General features: G+C 35.5%; 1 protein-coding gene across 23 annotated transcripts in view; it reads right to left on the bottom strand.

Moving 5' to 3' along the window:
• ADGRL3 (adhesion G protein-coupled receptor L3) overlaps positions 1–16,715 on the bottom strand; it is a 755,368-nt gene that overhangs the window by 647,752 nt on the left and 90,901 nt on the right. The window lies entirely within an intron of this gene.

The raw sequence follows: 16,715 nt of genomic DNA, 5'->3' as shown, positions 1-16,715 counted from the left end.
TATATACATAAGGTTAAATTATGATATTCTGGAACTGTATTTACATACATGATACATATATGAAAAATTGGGAGAAAAAGAGATAAAGTTATCCTCTGAGTCCTTTGGCATTTAACTTGCTAAGAAATATTATCATTTTGAGGACTCTTTACTAAAACTGATATGTTTGAAAATGATTTTATGGCAGTTTAAAAAACAGCCAAACAAGTTTGGCTCCTGTTATGGCTCTGGGTTACCTCCTTTCATGGTTTCCAGAAGCTTCTGGTAAGAGGAAGAGTCCTATTAAATCTGTATATCTAAAACTTAAACTCAAGCCCAATCTGGTTACTTGCCTCTGCAGCCTCTCCTTCAAGATTGCTTGAAGTACACTTTATAACACTGTCATTGGTTGGAGTCTGTGTTCTTGACCTCATACAGAGCCCATGCCTAACATCCTTAGGCTTACTACCAAGGTATTAAAGGCTAATTTAGGCTGGACATCAGAACATCCTATTAATAACTTTGAGTAATTTAGGGGAACCTATGGAACACAGTCCTTAATTCCTTGTCCTGGAATTGGGATCGAGAATCAAACACTTCCTGTCTATGGCCAACGATCAGACTAGATTCCCAATCATAAATAAGGGAGGGGATTCAGGGAAAGGGCACCTGTGAGTTAAGATCTTGGTCAAGAACGAGCAGGTTCTTGCTTTGAAAAGTTGAATCTTATTCTTGTCAGTCTCAGGAGTATTAGCTTGGCTTCGAACACTGTTCCCTCGCCATACCCTTTCCCATGCTACTCTTACAACTTTATCCCTTATCCTTCAAATCTCAGTTTAAATATCCTTTCCTTAGGTAGATTTCCCTGATACCCCAGGTAATATCGTCCCCACATATATATTCCTGCTTAAAAATATTAATTACAAATTTTTATAATTGTAGTTATCCATTAAGTATCCAATGACTAAATTAATGAGTATATAGACAATTGGATAATAGGTTCCATTTTCAACAATGCATGAAAAACAATAAGGCTAAGCAGAGTTTCTTAACCATTGTACTACTGACATTTGGAAATGAGTATTTCCTTGTTAATGTGGAGCCTGTACTCCACATTATAAAATGATTAGCGGCATCTCTAACCTCTACTATCACACACACACATACACACACCCTCAACTGTGATCATCAAAAATGTTTCCAGACATCACCAAATGTTTCTTGGAGAGCAAAACGGTCCCCAGTAAAGAACCTCTGGGCTTGAGTAAACTACTACAGCAACATGGATTCTCATGTTATTCCAGAAGGAATGACATAAAAATGGAAGCAACCTGAGTCTACACCTGATGGACAGAGAAGTGCCCGAAAGTATCACCTAATATGCACTTTACACAATCAAGAAACAAATCTCTACTGTTAAAACTTTTCACTTTTCACTGCAGCATAGTCTATGCTATCCTGAATAATACACTAAAAATAGTAGGTTGAGACTGTATTTGGATTTTCATCAACATCATTCAGCAGTCAAGATGAGAAGCTCAGAAAACATTTTCCCTACAGTTAAAATTTGGCACAGAGTAGAATGTCCGTGCCTAGGAACCTGGATACCTTTTTAATTCCTTTCATGTCAAAATAATACAGATACCAAAAAGATGAACTACTCATCTGCAATCACAACCTACACTGGAATATACCCATTCTATGCTTTCTAAATCCTATAGAGCATACATAATTTATTTAGTGGCTTTAAATGTGTAGGGTCCACAAGCACTCAGCCTGAGGTGATTCAATCATTTTTCCCTGAAGTGGGATAAGTAAAAGGCAGCAGATGAAAGAAAAAGGAACAAAGGAATTCTAAAAAAAAAAAAATAAGCTGATCTTAGAGGACATGGAAAAAGGCTTTCTTAGAAAGTAGTAAGTGTAATGAGGATGCTCAGCATTTTCATATGATATCTTTATTCCCCAAAAGCTCAAAGGATTTCGAATTTGATCTTGCAATTTCAATACACATGTGACTGCTTGAGAAAACTAATAATTCTAGCAAAATATTCTCTTTGAAGGCACCAAAGAGCAGGATTTAATTGTGTGTCCCGATGGGCTGATCACTTGACTACACCCTGAAACAACCCATGCCCTTGGCAAAGAACGGAAATCAGTAGTATTCTTCACATGAGAAAAAAGGATAAAATAGACTGGGCATTTAGGCCATACAGACTGGAGAGACACAAAAATTGTACATATATCAGAAGCCAACACAGTGAACGTAGTTCACCAAGAGCCTAAGCACTCTACTCCTCCATGACCCTGGTCTCTTTATAAATTAACAGTCATTGAATGGGCAATCAGAATCAGAGTCAGTTCATTTTACATATATTTTTATATATTAGGTTTTAGCTATGGAGAAGAAAATCTCCTCTTTCCTAAAAATTCTCATATTCTGCTCATGACCTTAGAAATTGGGCAGCAGGAGCAACTCCCTGGAATATGCTCTAGATTTGAACTATCCCATGAGTTTTTAAAATTCAGCAAGCAGAAGTCCCTTTAACAGAAATGGCATTTATACCTAACGTTTAAAGATTATATTGTCCACGTACATTCAGCACACATAATTTGTGGTATGCACCAAGTGCTGGAAAATAACAACTTAGATCCCAAAATGAGCGAGTCTCTTATATGTAAAATTGCTTAGAAAAGAAGCAAAACAGATAAATTAGCATAATTCTTTCTTTTCTTAATATCCTTGGCAGCAGAGAACAAAACCCCCCACTGGTAAAAAGCTGCTCCATCTGCCATCCTACTGCAAGAACAGCTTGCTTTCTTGGAAAAATGATATATGGGACAACCAAATCCTTTCTTCCATTGTATTTGGATAGGACATTTTGGTAGTGAGGATTTTGTGGACAATGACCATCTATTGTACACCCACTGGTGAAAACAACTAGACACTAATACTCTGGACCAATGAGTTATCAGCAGTCTGCCTTCTTTCTTCTCCTAGCCTCTTTAAAGCATGAGTTGTTATTCTTATCTGAAGATATTGCTATGCTGTACATGATTTATTAGAAGAGCTGTGTACATAAGGATGAGATTTTTAGTGTGGATAAATGATCATGGCTACATAGCAATACAGGAGTATTATGGTGGAAGTAGCTGTCTTGCTAATTTTCCACACAGACAATTAGTAGATAAGGTGCAAGTAACAAACCCTTGTGCTTACCCTCCTGCATTTTAATTTGTAGAGGCATGGTAGGGAGGAGAAAAAAGAGAAGGAAGAGGGAGTATGGTGAAGAGGGAGGAGGAGGAGGAAGAGGAAGAGAAGGATGTTTGAACAATTTGGCCCAAATCCCTACTGTACAATTGTGGCGGAGCCAAAATAGGGTACCAGATGTGTTGACTTCAGATCCTAAACCATATAGCAGACCAAGTCATCTCTTAATTTACTGAATCCTAATAGATTTCCAGGAAAGAAATCGACAGATATAACTTCCTTTCTTCCTTTACCTATTTCTCCCCTCTGGAAAATCAATTAGAAATGAGCAAATTTAAAGATCTACATGTTCGTGACTCAAAAATAAATTTTGATCTCTTGAAATTTACTCTGAAGCCACACAATTTGAAGCAGTGTTCTTGTCTACAGGGGCAACAAAAATATAACTGAAGAACTTGACAAACAAATGCATCTTTTATTTTATTGTAGAGAAAAGAAAAAGGAAAAGGAGAAAATAAATAGTATTTTCCACTGCATTATCTTTTTAAGACAGTTATCTGTACACCCTATCATCAATTCAGTAACGTTGGCTGTGCAAATTCCTACTCAGCTGGCCTCATGACCTTCAGAATTGCAGTCTATTGTTGAGAGGAAAGTTGCAGAGACCCTTTTAAGACAAGGTAAATCTTCAGAACTATTATTTCATTCAGTTTTACATGTGCATTTTAATTGTTTTCCTTTATGACTCCATTAATATTTCATTTTTAATAGCCCCCACTTTTTAATTAAAGTACAAGATTTGCAGACCTTATTTTTATTAATAACTGATGCTTTCAGTAATGGTTTTTATTTTATTGTGAATTCAAATGCAGTTATGGTACCAGGATGAATTAACACACTAGCAGCAGTCTCAAATGAAGGAACAGGTTAGGCGTAGTTAAGTGTCCCCTAAGGAAGTCTTAAAATCACTCAAGTATGAATATACAAACATTTTGTTATCCTTTACACTGAAACCTCAAAGTGTATTCTACAATGAGCTGCAAATCAACATAGATGGGACCCGCCCCTCCCCCACTTCTCATTGCCACTCATCCAGGAAACTGTCAGTGTTCCCTACTACCTTTCCATTTCAGGAGCAGTGTTAGAGTGGAAGATCCTACCCTATCTCCATCCCCTCTTTGTTCCCAGCAAAGCAGTGGATGAATTCTAAGAGACCAGCTTTCAGTGAGTAATACTGAACTGAGAAGAGTTTTTGTACCAAAGTCATTGTTCCTACACGGGGCCCTCTCTCGGTCCTTTCCCTTTTGCACAGACCTGCATGACCACAGATTCTTATTCTTCCCACCAGGAAGTTTCCAGACATGTCCTGTGCGCACTCTCAGGAAGATCTGGATTCTCCAGCTTCTCCCTCTACAAATTGGGTAGTGACATTATTTTAGGGGTAAATAGTTAGATACCTCCCTTGTTCAACCAAGCTACATTTTCTAAGTTAGACTTGTCAATTCTAAATATAGCAGTTTTATTTTAATTCCCCAATTGCTTCACAAATGAGATAGAAGAAAGGGTATGATTAAATTGTACTATTCAATCCCCAAACAATGGTATAAAAACTCAAAATTGCTAATCATCCAATGTCTGGACTATGAAAGCCATCTTTCAATACAATATGCTGTATTCTTTAAATTGTATTTTATTTTTTTTCTAATATTATGTGATATGAGTATACAAACTCTATGGTTTTTATCAATATCGTTTCTATACCTTTGAGAACATTATATTGTTTGCATACTTTCATATTTCATATCATCAATTGATATCTATAATTTATGAACATTTATCACAGGATGAATAACTCATCAAGAAGTTTTCTTTCAAAACCAAATCAGTGATATTAAAATGTAACAACAAAATGCTTTCATAAAAAGCACAGTCTTTAAATTTAAAGACCCCTGTTTAAATTCCAGCTCCTTCATATATTAGATATGTAAAATTGGGAAAGCATCTCTAATGCCTATTTTTTAAATCTGTGAAATAAAAATAAAAATAAGAATATGACCTTGTCAATGTGAGTGTAAGGTTGGAAATGGTAGTTTGGAATGGTATAGGCACTTCATAAATGATCAAGATATTTTAGGTACTACCCTCATTGTGTGGTAATATCATATATAACCATTTTTCGTTATTATATGACTTTTCAAAAATACATTTCAAGTCTGATATAGTAACAGAAAAACAATCTTTAAAACTATGGTTCTGGTTTTCCTTTCTCACCTTGGCCACTAATTGTTTGACACTGGGAAAGTCACTTTTCAATTATGAACCTTAGTCCCTACAACTAGAAAATGGTACTTTAAAAACTTCCGAATTCTGCCCTGGCTGGTGTGGTTCAGTGGATTGAGTGCCAGTCTTTGAATCAAAGGGTAGCCAGTTCCATTCCCAGTCTAGGGCACATGCCTGGGATGCAGGCCAGGTCCCCAGTAGGGGGCGCTAAGAGGAAACCACACATTGATGTTTCTTTTCCTCTCTTTCTCCCTCCCTTCCCCTCTCTAAAAATAAATAAATAAAATCTTTTTAAAAAGCTGCTGAATTTTTATGCAGAGATTCAATATGGAAACAAAGTAGCATGGAGTAAGCATGAAACATCATTTCCTTTCTCTCCTTTCCTTGACCACAGACTTGAGTTCGCCTTGTTTTCTTTTAGCAAGAGACAGCAATGGTAGCTGCAGCCCGTGGGCTTCCTCTGATGTAAAGACATGATTTCTTCACCCTTTCGAACAAAAGTCTAGAAAATGGCTACACAAGCGGAGGGTGGGGAATCGACTGGGGAGAGCCAGCAGGTAACTTTCTGGGGCGATAAGAATGTTCTAAATCTTGTTTCAGGTGGTGGTTACACATTTGTATATAAGAGTTGAAAATCATCGAACACTTAACAGGTGTGCATGTTATTTTATGTTAAATGTGTCTCAGTCTTTCAAAACCCAGATTGATAGGAGACGAAAACCAAAAGGGTTTATAGAAAGATACCATACATCTTTTTCCCTATAAGCCATTTATTATTAAATGAATATAGAAAAAAAAATTTGACTTAATAGGAAGTTCCCATGGAAATCTAAATGCCCTACTTATTTTTAAAATCAGAAGGTCTGGAAAGAGGGAATGTATCTATCCTCGAGGCAGAAATCATTAAAGCTGACTAAAAGCTAACCTGTTAGAAACAGGTCCCTCAGACCTTACCAACTCCATTGATTCCTACACCAGCTGCACACACTTATGCACACAGAAGGCTCACTGGTGCTATCACTCATTCTACAATACCATACATAATATAGTTGCTTTGGTCCTTTAACCTTGAACTCTCCTCAGAAGGGGAACAAGATGCTTTACAAGTTCTGTAACAATATAATAATGGAAAAATTCTAATACATGTGTGTGTCATAGTACTGAAAATCAAAAGGTAGACTAAAACCCATTTTTTCCAAGAAAGAGATTCACAATTGAAGGGTGTGTGTCCTTTTTATTATACAGTTAAAGTAAAATCATTGAAAAATTATTTGCAAATCTGCTTCTTCAAAGAACTAAGTATTTCAAATTATTCCTGAAAATGGTTTATGTAAGGCACAAGGCTTATGATTAATAGCAAACACTAGTTGTTTGATTTTGAATAATAAAACCTTGTTTTCAGAATCTAATTATTCAATCATATCTCATGACTTAATGAGATATAAAAATGCCCCAGAACGCTGCTTTCTTCACCTCCAGCTTGGGCAGTAGTATCCAAAACAAAGGATTCCACGCAGGCACCAGGGCTGCCTTGTCTAAACAGGGCACGTCCAGGTCACTCTTTACTGAAGATGGGAAGAACCTTCCTTATCAGAGGTCTACAATGCTCCGGGATTTGAGTAAATACTGTATTAGTGATGCTCATTAATAAGGTGTTAAATCAATGAGAGGACACCCAAGAGAAGCTATTCCAAGGCCCTTTGGAGCTTGTTAAAACAGACACGATCAGATCCACAGAAACATGTTATTATGTACACCTACACACACTCTCTCTCACTTCTAAAATAAAAATCAGAAAATTATAACAACCCAACACAAGAATAGAAACAGAATAATAAGCATACAAAAGCCAAAAACATTCATACAATAATAACTGTGAGAACTGACAAAGCAAGATTTTAAGCATAGAGCTTAAAAATATTTTTAATGCCTCTTCACTGCTGTTGCCATGCAAAAGTTTGTTTTTCAGTAGCATAACCCAAAGGTGGAGTGGGGTATTTAATCACTTTACCAAATATTATAAACCAACAAGCTGGAAGTCTTGATGCCTCAAGCTCACTGAGAATTCACCTACAATAGTACAGTGGGTAACCCCTTGAGAGTGCACAACTATTGAATTAAAAACAAATGCATTTCACTACAGAATGGGAAACAAGAATTGAATCAATTACCTGAAGGCAAAACCAATCACACACTGAAGTCTTTACCACAGGAATGCAGAAGAGCAAGGTAGGAGGGCTACTGCACACGCATTCAACAATTATCAGCAGAGGCTACATAAACAACCTTGTAGCTCTCATTTACCTGGAGTCTGTCACATCTGTGCACAGCGGCCACAGCTGCTACCCAAGGCAGAGAATGAACATGTTCACACCCTTGAAAAAACAAGCCATCCATTATCATCTGTTAATACTGAGCATGCTGCCCTGTGAACAGAGCAAAGATTCTGTGTTGTGTTTAAATACATTTCCTTCCACTGTGATTTTTTTACAAGATTTAATATATCTTTCTTCTGTCAATCCATGTTTCAGGGGACCATCCAAAATAGTGAGAGACTCAAACTATATTTACCATTTATGTTTAAGAACATAAAATTCAGTGTACAGATGATGTGTTGTGGAATCATGCAACTGAAACCTGTATGACTCTGTTAATGTTTCACCCCAATAAATTCAATAAAAAGAAAACAAGAACACAAAATTAACGTTAAAACCTGAGAAAGCTGTGATAACCTTAAAAATCCCACATTTCAGATACTTAATGCTATCACTTGATATGTTAAATCCATAAACAGCTAATTTAGTAGTCTTTATTATAAAGGGTAAGACTCCAAACAATAAAAAAAATGACAGATCTAATCACATAACAATACTTTTCCAGAAAGTTTCTGTCACAATTACTTTCAGGTGAAAATCACAAAGAGGACCATTTAATATTAAATTTGCTAGTAAGGGAAAAAAGACACCTTAATAATAGTCAACCCTTAGATAACATTTTCTGTGTGCCAGGCCCCATTTTAAACACTCCACATACACTAATTTATTAACCTTTATTATTTTTATAAAGATTTTATTTATTATTTTTATACAGAGGCAACGGAAGGGAGAAAGAAAGGGAGAGAAATATCAATGTGTGGCTGCCTCTCATGCACCCCCTTCTGGAGATCTGGCCTGCAACCCAGGTATGTGTCCTGACTGGGAGTCAAACCAGGGACCCTTTGGTTCTCAGGCCAGTGCTCAATCCACTGAGCCACCCCAGGTAGGGCTAATTTATTAACATTTAAACAACCTATGAAGAAGACACTATTACTATGTCCAATGTACAGATGAAACTGGATTACAGAAAGATGAAGTAATTTTCCTAGTAAGACCATGCAGCTAATAAAGGCTGAAGCTGGGCTTTCAAAGCAGGCTTTCTGTCTCTGAGGCTCTCAGAGTCAAACTTCTGCACAATTAGTATCTAAGCTCCTCTCCCAAGAAGCAAATGCTTGGTGTATTAACTCTAAATTTACTAAAAATTTCCATGGAAAGGAAACATTATAAATTTGGGTAGTTACATAAATTGGTATTAGAAAATCTCTTATTTTTTAAGTGTTTATTGGAATTTATACATAGTAAGAAATGTCCTTGTAAGTTGCCTTAAACTTTATGCCATAATACAGCAAAATTTCCACTTATTTATAAAGATATATTGGGCCTCTTCTTTGAATTTATCACTTCTGTTAGAATTCATTTTCATATTCATTAATCACAACATCAGTGGTGGGGCAATGAAGTCCATATTACATTTAATATTATATTCCTATTTGGGGGGAGCAAATTTCAGTTTTTGAAATGTCAGAATATATTTTGAGCCAAGCTGAGTGACAGAAGAAATACTTCAGGTAGGTGTTTGCAAAGCAGTGGAACTTTCTTATCCACTACTGGTTATAAAGACAATTCCAATGAGAAGTTTTAAAAATGATTCAGCAATATCTTAACCTCATCATAAGTGCATAATTTTCCAAAATGACTACTTTAAAAGAGTACCTCATTTGCACTAATCTCACTAATTCTAGAAATTTGGGCTTTAAAAAATTACATTATCTTGTAGTTATCTCATAATCTAATATGAATGAATCAGGATTTTATTTTGTGAATATTATTTAAACATTATTAATATGTATAATGATGTTAGCCACTTTTGAACTTGAATAATAAAAATTCACAAAACTTCTGAGGTGAAATTAAATATTTCAAAAACTATCCATGACTAAAGGAGTTTTCGTCAGCACTATGAAAAAAAAGAAAAAAAGGGAAAACTGTTCAAATAAGTAATACAGAGTTCTACAAATTCCTCAACTTTTAGAAAAACAAAATCCCAAATACCTATTTCTTAGGTAAAAATAAACAAGAACAGAAGAGATTTCCAACCATTTTTGTCCAAGTGTCCACTGGTAGACTTTATTTCAGCATCTTTAACTCTGGGCAAATTCTCATTCTCCAAGCAAACAAGTCACCTCTTATCCTCTACCTCACCCTCATCTGTTTCTTCACTCTTCCCCTCATCATCCTCTCCTTAATATTGACCTGCATCAATAACCCTTTTAATAAAATCCTCCTAGTTTAGTAAACAAAATAAAGTTACAGTCAATCTCATCTGAAGCACAATCTTCTTCCAACTTATCCTCTCAATTTATGTCTGCAATAACACCATGCACTTCTGATTCTCATCTGCCTTAAGGAAAACTACTCCTTCCGACCACAGATAGTGATACAATCTTTTCACTGTAATAATCTAAGGATAGAGAGCACATAATTATTCTCCAGTGTGTAAGTTTAACAGGTATCTTCAAATGGTTTTCTAGGCATTTATTTCTTGCCCTTTTCAATCTTGATTTACAAGTTTCTGAAGGTCAAATTCTGGATTTTCCTTCTTTAAAAACAAAAACAAGAAAAATTTCTGGCAATAAGGACTAAATAAATAAATCCATTACACAAACAACTATTTGCTGAACTATTCATGTGTTATACGATATTATTTTATATTTTTCTTATGGCCGTTAATGTTTTTGCTATTTTAGATTTGTCCTCATCAACAAATTGAGATTTGTTCTTACTCCTAACATCCAAAGATATTTCTTTCTCTACCGAAAGTGCTCATTAGGCTATTTCACCACTAGGGGTGTATTCCTGTATAGGGAGACGAAGCTTCAAAAGGAGTTGTCTGTTGGTCTTTTGGGGGGGAAGAAAAATTTTAACACCAGTGAAGATGGTTACAAATGAATTTAAAATATTGACACAAGATTGGCAGCTGCTCACATGCTGCCTGAAAGGTTTACTACTGGCAGGAGCTCCCAGCAGCTGCTTGTTTGAAACGTGAGAAAACATTTGGACAGTTAGGATAGCCCGATTTTCCCCTTAAAAATCTGTTTGGCAAAACTTCTTGGCAGTTAATATGATCCTGTGAAAAGGCTTTTAAAAAAATGTTCATATATCTTCACAAAACTTGTTTTTCCAGGATAGTCCATATTGTTTTAAACTCCCGATCTTTCCATTGCTGGCTAATATTTGTCTTCATTTAGCCAGTACAAATGTAAAATGGGTCGAAAGGTTTGTTTTCACATTTTAAAAAATGGGTTTATGGTTCACAGTGAAATATGCTTAAGAGATTACCAGTATCCTTCATGAAAGTCAATTTTCTTATACCAAATTGAGATTAGAACAGAGACTATGATTTGCAGCTTTATCAATGAGTTCCAAATCTTTATTACGAAATTACTTTAACAATGTGATGCAGAGAGCTCTTTCTTAAGCACTGGGGCAAATCTGCAGGAACAGTGCCAACATCTTCACTCAGGTCTGCAACAGTCACCGAGTGAAAACCAGCACCGACCACCTCATTCGTCCATGTGCTCTGCGTCAAACCACCACAGCCCTGGGCAGTGTAATTTGTGTACTCAACTTTTAGAATAATTTTCTGAGCATTTCCTTTCCTTAATGGGTATCCCTCTTTCACTTTAACTGCTTTTCTCTCATCACTTTCAAGTATGTCGTGGCCTCTGCAGTGCTACCCTTTATCTAAGGCAGAGCCATCTAAAGGATATTGATTTATGATGGCTATGTAATTTACACACTCTGCAATTTTCTTGTATGATTTATTCAAAAAATAGATTGTACATTAAGCTTGGCATTCATTAGGCTGGCCCATTCCAGTTTCATATTAATCCTGTATCAGATCTGTTTGGAAGATTTATGCATTTAGAGTACATACAGTTGTTTGGCAGATTTTAAAGTATTTGCAAAATCATAGTAACCCTTTAGAAACATTTGCCTTGAAACAATGAATGAAGGCCATGACACCAATAAACTGGGATTACATGGCGATAAAATCTTGGCATTATACATGATGAGGTACTTAGTGAACATGACTTCTAAGCATTTGTTAAACATCACCTAAGTTCATTCTTTCATTAAAATAAATAAGAAAATTGTGAGAATTATTCATTATAGTGTAAGAAATATTCTTAACTGTAAAATATATCCACCCTTCATCACGCTGTTAACTTTGTCTACAAAAAGAAAACTGGATCCTCCCAATATGTGATGAGAACTAAGACAATAGATAAAAACTTGAAATGAAAAATAATAAAATAATAATAGTAGTAGATGTCATGTGCATTTTTTACCATAAACAAAAGAATTTTCTTGGTATCCTTTCAGGGCATCATCTCTATTACTTTGAATTTGCTAATGAACAGTGACCTGCTAATTATTAAGCTCTTGCCTGCGAGCTTAATAACTGAGCAAATACACAATATAAGTCTTTAAGAAGAGGTCCCCAGATCCTTACCAACAGCCCTCATATGCATCACAGAAAAAGAAAACCAGTCCTCAGGTCATCTGACATGTGCGTCTTTTTTATTTTTTCATATAACTCAAACTGAATTTAAATTCACATGAAGCCCCTGGTTTGTTCAAGTTGATACTGACTCCAAAAGTAAAACAGATCTTTTCCAAGATACAAAGGGTCCTGCAGAAGGTGGCAACACTGTGCATATAGACTGATGCCTCTAATTCCATATGTGATTTAAAAGCAGATTGCCAGCAACCTAATAATCTGAGTCTGCATTTACATCTCATTTCCTTTATTTTCAAAATAAGAAGAAAATTAAGTGAGAATGCTAACAATAATGTGGGCCTTTCCTTTAACACACCTAGTAGAGAAGAGTATACCAAGGACATTTAAAATAACAAGAACCTGACATTACACACATGAGTTCTTTTTCTCCTTTTTATCAAATTTACTGGGGTGACACTAATTAACAATGTTATACAGATCTCAGGAGTTCTATGAAAGTGTGCCTGATGCAGCCTCATATTGATGCCATATAAATTAATATTATTACTTATACTTTGATTATAATATATGAAGTGTTATTTCAGCATTCTGAACATTGCCATGGAATGCCAGAACTAACACAGCAGAGAAAGCAGGGAAAGATGATGGGGAGGCTGCACGGGGCAGGAGAGGGGGGGGGTCTCTCAAGCTGTGATTTAAAGTAATTATTTCCTAATTTTATCACACATATATCACATATTAAAAAGCAAGCTAAATGTTCAACCTGTAATGTGCTTTTTATCTTTGGTGTAGGAAAGCGGATGTGTGATATTCATGTGCATTAAAGTGATTTCAAAATTCATAATTATTCAAATGGTTAGAGACTTTTTGATTCCTCACTCACTAAACTACAATAACAGAAGCCAACATCTGATTAAGTTATGGTTGCCTGTAATAAATCACTTGAAGTCATTTATTTGGCAATGGAACCCTTTGTAACCTTTTCTATTATTAAAACATATCAATCTAATCAATTTAAGTTTCAACACAGATATTGCTTTTCCCTACCTGTCAAAATGTACAATGGGATTTCTACCGAATGTAAGTAATTAATGTTTAACTACAGAAGTAAAGAACTCTGCTATTTAAAAATTTAATTGTATTATTATTTGTAATGTAGTAACGGGTTATGCGGATGGTTATATTATTTGGCTGAATGAATGGAAGTGAGGCTCCCTGGACAGCTGCTGACATAATGACTGATTGTGTGTAGAGCAGAGAATGTGAATGATACATTTGAAAGGCTCTGGAATTTGTGAATAACAAAAGTAGTTACACTTCCTAAAATCTAACCATTTTTTCCAGGCAACAAAAGAAGACTCAAAAGCTTTTGTTTAATGAAATTATTCAAAACAGGATACAGAGGAATGAACAGTTATCTCCACCAGCACCAGGGCAGCAAGCAGCTTATGTGCCCAAGTAGATGGATCACAAATGTAGGTTGGTTAATGTGGTATAAATGGAATTAATCTGATAATATTTCCCTTAATATTATTATAATACATTCATGAGAGCTTTCTTGATATAATCACGCTTTTTAGGGGGAAAAAAAGAAAGAAAAGGAAAAAAGGAGAGCACATAGAAATAGAAACCATTGGAGTATCTTTTGCATGGACAGGTCTTTAATTAATTCAAGAATATTCAATAATTAAAACATACAGTCAAATTAGTTTGTAACAAAAATGGCATAAATTGTTAAAAAGATTTTTTAAAATAGCTAGAAGCCTTAGCTAATAAATACAACAGCTATATAATCTTTAGGAGGTGATTCTTTACGCCTCAGTTTCCATACATGTAAAAATGACCATTTGGAGAATTATACAAGATTCTGCAAGTAAAACACATTAACAGAAAGTGTAGCAAATAGTAACTATTCTAACACTGGACAGTAGCAGGGGCAGTTGTAGTAATAGAGGTAACAGTACTAAGTACCATTCCAGAGTATATCTGATTTTAATCCTCACAAGAATCTCTTATAACAATTAAAACAAACCATCCAACAGTAGCCGACTATGCCACCCCAAAATATGACTCTAGGAGTTGAGAACATCCTACCCCAAAAATACTGATAATCTTGAGCTGAATGCACCCACACAACAAAAAACAGCAAATGCAGGGAGAGGCTTTCTCTAAACTCCCTATACCTCTCTAAAGACAGAGCCTCCAAAAGGAACTCAACTGTCGGAAATCCTTATCCTTTTGCATCAGCCAGGGAAGACTGACACTCACAACAGGAGAGGAAACTAGAGTTGACATCACATCCGGAAACACTTTATCACAAACTGTCATACCCCCCACCTATTCTGCTAAAGGTCCTGTTCATCTTTCCTAAAACTCACCTATTATCCCCTAATAGGTCAACACCTCTCTAACCTTTTACTATTAAGATGGTACATAAGACTAAATTCTTAGCCACCTCAGTTAGTTACTCAATTTTTCCCCTGGGTATATCCCATGAGTACATTATATATACATCTTCGTAAACTTGTTTGTTTTTTCTCTTGTTCATCTGTTTTATTACAGGGGTCTCAGCTAAGAACTCAGAAGTGTAAAAGAAAAATTATTTTCCCACCCTTGCAATCCACATCAGTAATAACAGAAGAGGACAATCTAAGGTAAAAAAGTAAGGTGGAAATTTGTGCCTTTTCACATAAAAGTCCTCCTTTTCCCCAGGATACCCTGTATATTCAACTAAAGGGATATGACTCAAGTGAAAAACAGAAGGAAAAAAATATTTTCTTAGTAATAAGAACTATATGTGGGGTGAAGGGGGATATGAGGGAACTAAATGGTAATGGGAAAAATAAAAATAAAATAAAATAACAAAGTAAAAACTAAAAACAATTTAATTCAGAAGAAATACAAGACTATACCCTAAAGCTTTGCAAAGATTCAAGGGAGAAACTAAAAACGAGGCAAAATTTTATCATCACTATTAATAAGTTAGAAATTAACTTTCAGTATTTTTTATTTTCCCAGTTTTTCAACATACATATAGACATCCCTCTGCCCCTGACAAAAGCCTGAAAACTGCAGTTTAGCATCTGTAAAGTGTAGAGCCAAAATCATACACTGATTGGTGGGTGGCAGTATATTCAATACATTGCAAGAAACACAAGAAAACAAACAAACAAAAGAAACTCCCTTTTCCAAAAATATCTCTGAGATCTCTTTAGTAATGGTTTTCAGTGTTGCCACTGAGGGATCAGAATCATCCATTTTATGCAGACAATGAAACAGATCAGTTTTAAAATAAACTTTCAATAATGAAAAAAGTACAACGGGCAGTGTCAGACTCGAAAACAGGCTCATTGATTTGACTTAATGAGTCAAAGAGACACATAAACTATATATTTGAGCACTGCTACTTTCACAAAGTAATATTTTATAAACATAATTCAACAAGTTTTGCTTTGTGAAAAGCATGCTACTTACTTTTAGAAACAAAGGTACACAAAAGTGTATGCTACAATAATAATATATTTTGGAAATATGAGAGTCTTCATTTCCAAATGAAGTTTCAAGTAAAGCCTTTTGCTATTTACACTTTCTCAAGATACTGTTTTGACACGAAGTAATCTTGGTTTTCTGGGAAAAAGAAGACCAAATAAATCCCTTAGTTCTAATTCAGTATGTATTATCCTTATGCGGATGGATTTTAAATCCTTATGCAATTTATCTATCAAAATATAAGGCAAGAAAATGACTACCAACTGCTGATTTTTATTTCATATATCTACTGAATTCACAAATCCGTTCAAAGGCACACCAGGGTATCAGAAGCTCCCTCATGACGAGGTCTGCAGGTATTTACCCTGAAAGGGCAAGGAGTCTGTCCTCGTTTCCAGCCCCAGGCTTTCAGGTAACCGCAAAGACATGTTGCGAGTGAAGAGGGACTTCACCTCGTGCTTCATATCCTGGGACTCCCAACACGTCCCGTTCTGGTTCTGGTTTTTCATCACTGCACTCAAACACAAGTCTCCCTCATTACATAATTTTCCAAAGAAACACACACAAAAACATGTTATTAAGCTTGCTTTGCTGTTGTTTGTTATCAAAAAAAAAATAGCCACTATTTCATAATATCCTTTTGGTACAACGTATATAAATTACATGCACACTTCATACTATTCAGCCACAAAAAATTGGTTACCTCAGATGAGAGAAGCTATAGAAATATCCCTTTAAAAACACATAACATATACTATCAGTGTGATACTTGATACTTATTTTTTTAAAAAACTGGTGTATCATAACAAAACCAACGTTTCCTTTTTTATAGGAAACTTGGTTAGGTATTAAAATAGACTTATCGAGCCCTGGCTGGCGTAGCTCAGTGGATGGAGCTCGGGCTGGAAACCAAAGTGTC

This window comes from Phyllostomus discolor, chromosome 1, assembly GCF_004126475.2.
Source record: "Phyllostomus discolor isolate MPI-MPIP mPhyDis1 chromosome 1, mPhyDis1.pri.v3, whole genome shotgun sequence".
NCBI lineage: Eukaryota > Metazoa > Chordata > Mammalia > Chiroptera > Phyllostomidae > Phyllostomus > Phyllostomus discolor.
This window is presented reverse-complemented; position numbering and strand designations above follow the sequence as displayed.